The following is a 13,246-nucleotide window of genomic DNA, read 5'->3' as shown; positions in this document are numbered from 1 at the left end:
CAAAAAAAAAAAAAAAAAAAAAATGAAGGGATTGAAGAAATGAGTACTTAAAGCCTACCACCTTTGGGATTTTAGAAGTAGATAATCTACATTGTCTGCTGTGTTATTCATTTATAATATTCAAGCGAACTGGTTATTTTGACATTTACTACAGAGTCACAACTAAAGATAATATCTTAAAAATACCTTTTCAGATGCCATCTTGTTTGAAAAAAGTATCAGCAGATGGTATTTTCTGGAATTTTACTGAGTTACTTCCCCAGATTCACTGCTGGAGTCTATAGTCTTTTTAAATCTACTTGCTAAACATTTTTGAATGCTCTATGACTCTTATTTTTTTCAAATACAAAGTGAACTAGAAATTACAATTCATATTCAATAGTAGTATTGGAACTTTAGCATATTTAAATTAAAATTATTTATATTCACTTTAAATACCAAATTTAATTAAAATGAAATAACTGGGTAATATTACTTTTATAAAAATTCATTAAATCATACTCTTTCATTAAAATATTTTATACATTTTGAATACAAAGTGAAAAACAGAAGGAAAGAGATAATCAAATGACAGCATAAATTAATTAACTGAAAACAGAAAAATAATACAGAAAATCTTTGGATAAAATCAACATAATGGACAAATGTCTGAAAATTTTAATTAAAACTAGAAAACAAAATATGCAACATTATGAATGATAAAGGGGCTACAACTATTGATAAGGAGGAGATTTAATACAAAATAAGGGGCTTCCCTGGTCGCGCAGTGGTTAAGAATCCGCCTGCCAATGCAGGGAACACAGGTTCGAGCCCTGGTCCGGGAAGATCCCACATGCCGCGGAGCAACTAAGTCTGTGCACCACAACTACTGAGCCTGCACTCTAGAGCCCATGAGCCACAGCTACTGAAAACTGTGGGCCTAGAGCCCATGCTCCACAACAAGAGAAGCCACCATAATGAGAAACCCGCGCACCACAACAAAGAGTAGCCCCTGCTCACTGCAACTAGAGAAAGCCCACGCACAGCAACGAAGACCCAACGCAGACAGACAGACATACATACATATATAAATAAATAAATGTATAAAACAAAATAAAATTTGCTTTGTAAAGCCCACTTGGATACATTTCAAATCCTAATATATTGGATGAGTTATTAGGAAATTGTAATTATCAAAATTCACTAAAAGATTAAATTTATAAATATTGAAAAAAATAATTAAAATACCAAAGAATTCCCTCTTAAAAGGTTCTTGCTCTACGTGGTTTTATAGGCAGCTTATTTGAAAATGCTAAGGTAAAGTTAATTCTCATATTAACTTTTTAAAAGCCCCCAAAAATAAAATTCTGGGTAAAGCAAATACCTCTACCTATTGTTATGAAGCTACATAATCATGATACCATAATGACTGCAAACTTTGCAAAGTAGCAAAAAATTTAAAATTCTACAAAATCATAAAAATTCTAAATAAAACAGATCAACTTCATCAATATATAAGTAGAATATATGATTTGAAGAGTTTATTCTAGGAATGCGTAATTTAATATGGAAAAATTTCCTAAATCTTACTGTTGGTTAAAGGGTAAAACTGTTTATCTCACCAGATCTCTAAATGCTGTTTGATGTTATTTAAAACATATTATTGTTAAACTCTTTATGTTTTCTTGCAAGTTAAGGAAAACCAATGTCACTCTTCACAATGAAAACCTAGAAACATTTTTATTAAATAAGAAACAAGATGAAGGTGTTTGCTGTGATAAATCTTGTTTGGTGTATTCCAGGAAATTTTAGCTAGTAAGATATGGAGGCTAGGGCTATTGGAAAGGAAGAAACAAAATGTTTTCTATTTATGTAAAGGATGACTACTACGTGGAGAAGCCTGAGAGAGTTAACAACTACAAAAAACGTTGTTTGGAATTAACAATAAGTTTTTTTTGATATTTGGCTACATACATAAAATAAATATTTAAAAAACAGTACTTTTTCCACATGACAGAAAATCCCACATAATATATATAAAGAAAAATAAAATATATTTTTAACTATGGCAACAGATGGTAGTGAGGATTAGCATTATTTACATGAATTACAAACTGTAGTGTAAGACATACATCTCTCTGTTTTTATAACTGGAGACATGTCATTGTTCCATAAATATTACAAACGTGTAAGTTCTTACCACCTTATTTTGCAAACCTTACGCCTTTTCCAACCAAATTTACAGATAATTTCTCAAACTTTCCACAGTTATTCTAAAGTTTACTAAATAGATATTTGAGGATATTAAAAGCTGATAGCTAACACTCACATGATACTTAACCTGCCATGGCACAGGTGATCTTCTGAGCTTTATATGTGTTAACTCATTTACTCCTCACACAAGCTCTATGAGATACTTTCATTAATCCCTATTTGCAGTTGAGGAAACTGAACTTTCTATTTCTCCAAGATTACTTAACTGGCAGTACAGATCCGTGGGGAAAGGAAAGACAATTCAAATTGAGTTAAGTCATTCAGGGATTGTTGGGTCACGATTTGAGAAAAATGAAGATAGTTCCCCATTTTGTAGCAAATGCATTTCAAATGAAATAGGAGTTTAAACATTAAAAGATAATGGGAAAAATAGTGGCTTTTGTGACATGGAAGGATTTCCAAAGCAATAAAAATAAGGGAAAAAAGTTTAAAGTAAACAAATAAATTATTATAAGATATTCAATCATTCCGAATTTTAAAAAGAATAAAGTATTAGAATATTACACGGGTTTATATTCAAACCCCATAATAAAAAAATAGGAAAAGATGAATAGACTTGAAAAATCTGAAATGTAGACAGATAATAGCGCTTTAAAAAAATTTTTCTATTAAAATAAGTGAACTTACCAAATTGCTAAGGATTAAATAGTGCTGGTCTACCAAATGTAAAATAGATAGCTAGTGGGAAGCAGCCACATAGCACAGGGAGATCAGCTCGGTGCTTTGTGACCACCTAGAGGGGTGGGATAGGGAAGGTGGGAGGGAGACGCAAGAGGGAGGAGATATGGGGATGTATGTATATGTATACCTGATTCACTTTTGTTATACAACAGAAACTAACACAGCATTGTAAAGCAATTATACTCCAATAAAGATGTTTAAATAAATAAATAGTGCTGGTAGCATAATGTAGTAGCATAATGGTTCAAGCATGGATTTTAGAGCCATCTGCCAGTAATTCATTCACTGAGTAAATTTAGGTACATTCTTTAAATGTTCTCTTTTATTGTCTTCCTAATATGGACAATATACAATCAAAGATCTCCCTGCCCCACTTCATAGTGCTGCCCTACGTTCCTATCCAGACACAGCATCTAGCTATGCATGGTTCTAATCCTTTCTTTAATTTGAGGTGTAGACAAAGCATTGTACTAATAGCTTGGAGACCTGACCATAAATCCTGGTCCTCTATTTACTAGTACATGAGTACTAGGGAAGGTTTTCTCAACTTCTGGATTAGACTGGATTGCATCTGTTTGGATTAGAGTAGATCAGTGTTTTTCAAACACATTTCTGAAAATCCAAGGAGTTTATTGGCAGTGACTTGATGACTGCTGTAAGAGGTGGGGTTGGGGGCAAGGAGGAAGCCTGGAAAAGGAGTTACAGACTTCAACACTTGTTTTGTCTGCCAGTGATGAAAGCCCACAGAGTTGTTGCCATCATATCGCCAGTGCTATCAAGAGGAAGAAATACATGGTGGGAGGGGAGTGCATTTCAGAGTCCATCTTGTTTGATAAACTGTTCTCCAGGCATGGTCGTTCACCAAATTACTTGTATCCTAAGCTCCTCTGTTTCATAAGAAGGCCCTACTAACACCTTACGTGCAGCTCCTTCCTCCAGTGTGGTTGGGTGGATGAAGCGCTGTCAAAGTATTAGGCAAAGAAGAAGAGTAGACGAATGAATGTTTGTTCTTCATTTTTCTTTCAGGTCATGCATTCTGCCTTTGCTAAACAAAAATGAACAAGCAAAAAGCCTATCAGAATGCACTGTTTCTAAGGGAGTTAACCTTTGTTCCATCACCCCCCCCCCCCCCCCCCCCCACCACCATCCCCCCCACCATTTTTCCCAAGAACCATGTTACTCAGCTTCATCCTTGCTTTGCGTAGTTTGCCTCTTCCTGCTAGTCTCTGCTCCCTCCTGCCACACATACACACACACACCATGGAGCCACTCCCTATAGGTTTCCTTCTGTCCCTTGTTCAGAAGCTGGGCTGAAGTTCAGGAATAAGAGCTTTGTTGATTTTGGAATTTCTATGCTGGGAACTCATTAATATGGACAGTTCTCTGAGAAATGATGCTGATAAATATGGTCGGGAAGCAGGATGTGTTCTACTTGCTATAGAGTTAGAGTAGCATCATTATGAGGTAAATTGTAAACTATTGCTAAACTGCATATATGTAAATGAATGATCCGTAGTACCCAGTTGCATCCCTAAGAAGTGTGCATGCTTTCTTCGTTGGATTTTCTAATATAATGCTAACTACTATCCTTTGACTAAAGCTGAATTCAGGATTCTTTTCAATACGTGACCCTGACAAAGTTTCTCTTTTGCTAGATTTCCTTCAGAGCCAAGTGCCTTTAGGCTGACTGTTAGTCCAGATGATTGGGCAGGCTGAGAGGAGGCCCATGATCTCCTGCATATCTTAATAGGGTGGTTGCTCGTGGGGCAGAATGATTGGCATACAGCAGTTCCTGAATGACTGCAACTAGGACCTCTGAACACATTTACCATCTGTTGAACAGGGATAGTATTTCAGGACAGCAGAATGTATTTAATAACTTCTTCAAGGTTCTTTCTTGATTTCCCAGGATGATCACTGAAAATATTGAATAAAATTGGTCCCTAGATAGGGCTGCATCAATTCCACAACAGTAAGCCATATCCTTAGAAATGAACATCCTGTAGAAGTCTGTGGTACTTATTTAAGAATTGATGAATCTGGTTTTAATATGAAGATGAGGGTTGTCAGATATTTTTCTTGTTTCTGTCATTAAGTAACCGAAGTATACTTTGTTGTCTCGGGTTAACTGATGATTTTTTACAGTATCTTGTTAAAAATATATTAGCCACAACTGCATCCTGTGTCAGTTTTAGGAAGGAGTTTGGGAATTTAATTTTCTCTTCTTTCCTTTTGGAAACATTAAATATTGAAAAACATGTTGAAATACTAATACTAGTAGGTGCTACATTTTCTTGTGGAAGCATCCCAGCAGATAGAGAAATTTCACCCATCTTTTTGACTCTGATCTCAACGGTGACTTCTTTGAGGCACTCGGCAAGATTTTTATTTTAAAGCCATCTTTCATCATTGTTCAGTCCCTACACGGTTAATCCTTGTGGGAGGAGTCTTTAAGCATTATTAATGTCTCTTCTGAGTATCCGATCAATCTGAAGATTGGAAAAATATCTCCATCTACAGCAAATTTGTGGGCATTATCTTAAAATTCAGAGTGTAATGTGACCAGAGGGATGGTACTTTGGTGGGTTTCTGTACAGTGGGTTTTTACAATGGGTTTTAACATACTCATTGCTAGAAATGAGTTATATAGGCATTTTCACAACATTTCAGAAAATCTTAAGCAGCTGCTTTTCAGTTTTATTTAGCCTTAAGGATATGCTCGCGTTGTAGGCAACTCAGAAATAACTGCCTGGAGCTAGTTCAGGAAGTCCCTGGGATCATCAAACGAAGAGCAAGGTGGAGAAATGTGAATTAACAGAGCCTCTCAAAGAATGCTGTCAGGTGTATTGAAGGACCTTGGGCGTGGGGGTCCGCTTGGAATATTTAGATTAACTAGGTGTTTGTATGAGTGCATAATCATGATTATGTGACTGACTGAACATAAAATGAAAATACACGGTTAGAGAGATCGTCACCCATTTCGCCAGTGTTAGCAAAGAGGTCTAATATGAAGCTTTGAATGGAATGACTAAGGGAAGCTGTGCTTTTTTTTTTTTTTTTTAAGGAGAAAAGCTGTGGTTTTCTTTTTTTTTTTTTGAAGATGTTGGGGGTAGGAGTTTATTAATTAATTTATTTTTTCTGTGTTGGGTCTTCGTTTCTGTGCGAGGGCTTTCTCTAGTTGTGGCAAGCGGGGGCCACTCTTCATCGCGGTGCGCGGACCTCTCACTATCGCGGCCTCTCCCGTTGCAGAGCACAGGCTCCAGACGCGCAGGCTCAGTAGTTGTGGCTCAAGGGTCTAGTTGCTCCGCGGCATGAGGGATCCTCCCAGACCAGGGCTCGAACCCGTGTCCCCTGCATTAGCAAGCAGACTCCCATCCACTGTGCCACCAGGGAAGCCCGGAAGCTGTGCCTTATAGAGCATTTTGTTTGGCCCTCTCTTCGGGTGATGATCCTCTCCCAATAACGTGAATATTAGGACTCTTTTTGGAATAATGCACATTTACAATATGAGAGACCAAGAGCCCTATAGGTTTGTGGTACAGAAGATATGAAACATTTGGACTCATATTCATGGTGTTGGCAAGGTTTTGCTTGTAAGAAAGAAAAGGATACATCAGGAGGCAAAGCAGATAGAGGCCTCAATTTCTACTGGATTCTTTCCAAAGAAATGCTCTGAGTCAGTGGTTTTAGGAAGCCACTGTGGGTTGAAGGTCTTGTTAACACGAAACTTGAATCGTCTTCTCTCTCGGCCTTTATTCATTACCAACCTATAGACCACATAATCTGCATCTTAATCCCAAAGTCTGCATTCTAACTTCCATGTCACCAGATAGAATATATGCAATCCAAATGTAGATTTCCAGCTAAGACATTGTCTAGGAATGTTGCAACCTAGGACTTAAAATTACTATCACGGGGCTTCCCTGGTGGCGCAGTGGTTGAGAATCTGCCTGCTAATGCAGGGGACACGGGTTTGAGCCTTGGTCTGGGAAGATCCCACATGCCGCGGAGCAACTGGGCCCGTGAGCCACAACTACTGAGCCTATGCGTCTGGAGCCTGTGCTCCGCAATAAGAGAGGCCGCGATAGCGAGAGGCCCACGCACCGCGATGAAGAGTGGCCCCCGCTTGCCACAACTAGAGAAAGCCCTCGCGCAGAAACGAAGACCCAACACAGCCAAAAATAAATAAATAAACAAATGTGAGTTAAAAAAAAAAATACTATCAAGGTTCTGCATTGAGAATAGAAACATTCAAGCCCAGAGTCTTTCTAAGCAGCAGTAGACTGACCCTGACATGTTGTACATAGATTCACACACCTCTCTTTACATATACCTTAAGGAATATCGTAGAACCTCTTAAAGTTTGGTGTAATTTTTTCCCCAGGATCTACAGGTGTCTGTGTGCTATTTTATTGATCCCACATTGAGGCTATAGACTAGAAATTTGGAGTTTATACTTCACATTTCACAAATGTTAAACACAATGCAACACAATTTCTGAAAATAAAGAACTATATCTTATGGAGGGTCTCCTGAAGCAGAAATATTTTATTTAGTTTTTGTTTTTGAATATTTTCAAAAACACATTCCTGACCCATTTAAGTCAAAGATTTTTTCCAAGACCTATATGATCTACAACTCAAAATTACTGTTTTAGAGCCCACCATGAAGCTTCTTTCCAACCTGGAAAGTGAGATAGCAATTCCTTGTCTCTTGGATTAATTTTTGAAGTAAAGATTTACAGCCTTTCCAAAGAAATCAGTCAGGGTTCTAATTCTTGTCTTCCTGGCGTATTAGGTAAAAAGGAATGTGATCAGCTGACTAATGAAAGGAAGATAAGGGTGGCAAAGGGGGTATAGGGAACACCCTCCCCCTATCCCAGTTAGCCTACATGTCAGATATGTCATAGCTAGTCAAATCTTTCACTAAAGACCCTCTCCAACCCAGAATCAGATAAGGATATGTTTCCTTCTGACTCTGTTAAAAATAAAATAGAGGTAGTGAAGAAGGAAAAAAATGCTATTGGGTAAGAGCCCGAGAGTTGACTCTCCTCCATTTTTCTGAATTACTCTACACTTAGGAAGGAGATTCATAGAAAGGTCTCCAACTGACTGCATTTTCCTCATGCCTCCACCCCAAGTGAGTGAGAGTTTACAAAAGGGAAAGATAACTGGCCTCAAGAACTAGATGGTTTCCTTTCATGTAAACACTTATAAACAAGCCTTGGGGTATTTGGAGTCACCTCCTGTATATTTGTAGTTTATGAGACAAATCCTCCTCAGTGAATTTTCTTCACTGGATTGCATTATAAGAATAGGAATTAGTCTCATGTTCTCTCTCTTAACACTGAAGTGTCCCCACAATGGTAGTTATGAAAACAGCACTACTTAATACATTTTTTGATCAAGTGATCCAAGGGGAGTGCCGGATGCATATTGCTTGACTTTGTTATTTTCGAACCCTTAGGCAAGAAGTCATTTGCTTCAGCATTTAGGCAAGACCATGCTAAATGTGGAGTACAGAGTGGAAATCGCAATTTGTCAGTTCAGATGGCATTCACCTAGAGAAAATATTAGAATACTTTAATCTATCTCAAGGCATTTAAGCAAGGTACATAACCAGAGTGATGCTTTATATTTCTTCCTTCTTAGGAGGAGTTTGAGGTCCATTAAATAGACCCTGAGTAGAAATCGGAATCCCTTTTAAAAGAAAATGCAGGGTACATTAAGTTGATTGTGGAGATTTAATCCACTTGAGGATATGGGGAGGGGGAAGGGTAAGCTGTGACAAAGTGAGAGAGTAGCATGGACATATATACACTACCAAACGTATAACAGATAGCTAGTGGGAAGCAGCCGCGTAGCACGGGGAGATCAGCTTGGTGCTTTGTGACCACCTAGAGGGGTGGGATAGGGAGGGTGGGAAGGAGGGAGGTGCAAGAGGGAAGAGATATGGGAACATATGTATATGTATAACTGATGCACTTTGTTATAAAGCAGAAACTAACACACCATTGTAAAGCAATTATACTCCAATAAAGATGTTAAAAAGAAACAAAAAACAACAAAAAAGAAAATGCACTTAGGGAGGTGGAGGAATTATACACGGAAGAACTGGGGACATGGAGAAGCTGCTTCTTCCTATGTGTGTTTCCTGATTCTTCAACCTGGTTTAACTCCTTTCTTCTCTTGTACATAGTGATTGTCTGTATTTGTACATGCTCTGCCCTCTGCTTAGAGTGTATCCCCTCGATAACTCCTAGACATCTTGTGGGTCTTTCTTTTTAGTTAGAGAAGCTTACCCTGACTCTATACCATTCAAATAATGTCCTCCACTGCTATTCTTTTAATTCATTTCCTTTGAACACTTAGGACCTTGTGATTTTACATGTATCTGTATGCTTATTGGCTTGATACTTGTTTTTTAAACCAGACTATCTGCAATGAGAAGACAAGAACCATCACACACACCCTGCCCCGTTATCTCTAGTGCATAGCACAGGCTCACCTCCTTTTTGATGATAATATTCAATATTATTTATAACAAATAATATACAATGCTGTTTATAAAAATAATATGTGATATTATTTATAACAACTAAATGTAGTATACCTTTACTATCCTTAATTGAATTTAGTATATAATATAAGCTACCTAACACACATAATTTTTAAAAAGTCAGTGATTAACTATAATAGAAAAAAGATGTAATTAATTGCAATGAAATGCCATGTATTTCAATATGTAACTGTCTAGGCATGACTTCATGAGGAGATGTGATAACGTAGGCACACATACATGTATGCATGGCATCACTGGGCCATGGCACACACAGTAGGATGCACCATGTTGTTTTGTTGACTCAAATGCCATGGCATAGCCTTTGATGATGGGATTTACCAAAATAGTGACCATATATTGGTAAATTCTCAATCGAATTGTATAAAATATTTGGTTAATATATTTGCACTCAGGAAATTCAGTATCTATTAAAACTGTGTAAATCATTCCTTGTACAATGTATATAATATGGAGATATTGTATCTCCATATTATAAACCAGTTTCTTAGCCACATGAGGGATATTTATTTGAAAGTCATGCCGGATTGGGTCAGTTCTTCTTTGAGACTGTCAAACGTTGTATGTCCGGTATCTCTGGATACTTATACAGTAAATACCAGGAGTTCCTCCAGTTTCTGTGACAACCAAAAATTACCCCAGCTAAATTCTAAAGTTTCCCATGATACCTGCAAAGCACCACTACTTTCAAGAAACTCTGGTCATGCCTATTATAGTTGCTCCAAATGTGTTGAATAAATGGATATATTTGTACCTCTGTTACTGTTTATTTTCAGCATATTTGTTTTTCTTTTATGAAGACGTCTGACTCTACACCTAGTATTGTACCTTGATTATGGAAAATGCTTAATTATGTATTTAACTGAACGAAAAGGTGAGTAATAAAGTTTTCCATGTGTAGAAGCTAATTGTCGGAGTCCCTCTTTGCTGTTCCCTCTCATAGAGCTACATTTTCCTGTCCGCTTCAGGACATTCTAATTATTTCGCTTGGCTTCCAGTAGGGACACCAGTGAGGGGAAATGTTACCAAATTTTTGTCTGACCCACCATTGTTGTCTACCATGGGCTGATGATCACTGATTTCATTAAGAAGCCGGAGGAGAAATTTAATGAAAAAGTCTACCTGTGAGGTCTTAGACCTTCCTCATATGTTTTCATCCTATCATTGAACATTTTTCCACATTTGAACATTTTTCTCTTCAAAATAATGATTTTCATGTCAGTGAATCCTGACACACAGGAAAAACTTTACCAAGAAAAGATTTTGAGTGATAGTAATAAGACAGAGGCCATAAGAAAAGTTTTTTAGATTATTTTTCTGTATCTATACTGATGACTTTATAATTTATTATGATAGTAGTATGTTAGTGTTTGAAGTAAAATTTTAAAAGGAATTCAAATAGTTTTTGCTTACGCCAAAGCACTGGGCTAGCAGTGAGAAATCCTGTACTTTGTAATGACTTTAGTTACTGTGCTGTCTCAAACCAGACAGTTAACCTATTTCTTGCAAATTATTTCTCTTGTGAGGTTGAATTAATGCTTGTAAACAGTGCTGAGAATGAGCCATTTCAATAGAAGATGTTTCAGAAATGCAAAATGTTACTGTTACAATTTGTGCTTCTGTAGATGCATCCTTACTTTCGGCGCTGGGCCATGATTGTTCAGGGATGGCTAGACCTCAGACTGAAAGTTTAGATAATGAGACGGGGTATTTTCACAGTTTCTTGCATCTCATTCTCAAAATATTCAACCCCAAAGCAAATACAAATAGTGTAGCAGATATATATACTGTCGCCTGATTTGCAGCAGGAGCCATTGGCAGATAGCAGGGACAGAACTGTCTGTTCTGTTCTCTCTCTGGCTACCTGGTGAGAAGAGTCCCGATTCTATAAAGCCTTACATATACAAAATCGAAACAAGAAGTTAAATCCACTTAAATCAGGTTGCTTTTAAAATTTAGGGTTTTTTATATCCATGAAAATAGTGAAAGTTTATTTCTTCTCTAATCCTTTTATAGCACCTGCTCCCTTTATTACTCGTCATTTATCATGGCACTTAATCATATCTCTCTTGTGTTGTTACCTGTTTGATGGGCATATATCTTGTCTTTCTAATTAGATTACAAACTCCCATGAGATAATGATAATCTTTTCTTAAAAAACAGTAAAGGGAATTCTTCTCACTATCCAGCTTGCTTTCTGGCCTACAATAGATAATCCATATATAATTATTACATATCATAAAATAATAAAATAAAAATCTTATGTTGAACAGCAATACAATTGCTTTCCCACACCAAAATTTACTGAGTAATTCCCATTTGAGTAAAATCTTCATCTTCTTTTACCATACCTTACTCTCAGATGAAACACAGATTTCAAAAAATAATTGAAATCCCAGCTAATCACTTCAGATAATGCTAAAGTTTCCATCTTGGCATTCTTTATTCATTTGAGAGGTTGTTATATTTCAGGAGAAACATGTTGTTTTGGAAAATTGTTTTTCACCACCCTCCTCTTTCTTGCACCCTGGACTCTGAAAGACCAAAGTCATATATTCTCTTCTTTTAGCAGCAGAATTCCTTACAGAGAGAAGAATCTCAAAATGTTTAATATAGTGCTGTTCCATACCCCTAAATTGTTTATATATATATATATATATATATATATATATACACACACACATACACACATATGTATATATGTATATACATGTTTATGTATGCTAACATTTTCCTCCAAATAACAGTAAAATCAACAGAATGTACAAATCTAGGGCTGAGAAAGAAAATCTCAACATCAGTCTCTCCCCTTTAATCTGGTTGGGTGTAAGCCGTCTATCTCAGCTTAATTATCTATCTGACTGCCTGGACAGACTGAATGAACAAGAGAATATGTTTCACATTACTCTGCTTTTATAGGTATCACTATAATGATATGGCTACCACGCGGTACTAGACATCAGCAATTTCTGAAGTGTGTCTCAAACTACACTCTTTGTGTAGGAGGTTAATAGGTATTACTAGGAGAACAACTTTCATGGTCAAAGACATTTGGAATAATTCTGGGCTTTGGGCTCAGCTAAATGTTAAATAGTTTCCTTAGAGGGAGGCTTCTTAGAGCCTATAATAATGTACTGTTTAAATCTCCAGTGGGTCCATGTATTATACCATATTTCCCAAAATTATTTAACCACAGGAATCTTTACCAAAGCATCTTGTGGAACTGATGTTTCCTAGAACAAACTTTAAGAAATATTTTAATAGATTAATTATGGATTACTTCTTTCCAATTACATTTTGCTAAATCCAACCAAAGAAATTCTACACACGTGGTTCTTTTTTTTAACTTTTAATTTTTGTACACAGCTTTATTGATATCTATTTCACATATCTCATAATTCACCCATTTAAAGTATGCAATTCACTGGGTTTTGGTACAAACATGGTTCTTAATTGCAAAGCAACCAGAAAATACATACTTTTATTTTAGATGAACCAGAGGAACTGCTAACCTTGAATAACTATAGAATTTGTCCTTTTGCCATGAGAATGATCATTCACCTTCCACCTTTCTTAAAAAGTCCATGTTATCATCCTTAAAAAAAAAAAACCTTAAGTCATTTTTAAGGAGTTCTAAATAGCAAAGAGGTAACCATTTCTCTTTCTTTTCCCTTATATTTCCTGCATTGGTAAGTGCGACAGAGTGAACCTAATTTAATGCACTAGGCCAGGA

The sequence above is a fragment of the Neophocaena asiaeorientalis genome, unplaced genomic scaffold (assembly GCF_003031525.2).
Source record: "Neophocaena asiaeorientalis asiaeorientalis breed wild unplaced genomic scaffold, Neophocaena_asiaeorientalis_V1.1 scaffold153, whole genome shotgun sequence".
In the NCBI taxonomy this organism is placed as follows: domain Eukaryota; kingdom Metazoa; phylum Chordata; class Mammalia; order Artiodactyla; family Phocoenidae; genus Neophocaena; species Neophocaena asiaeorientalis.
The sequence above is the reverse complement of the archived record's forward strand: the minus strand, read 5'-3'. Positions refer to the sequence as shown.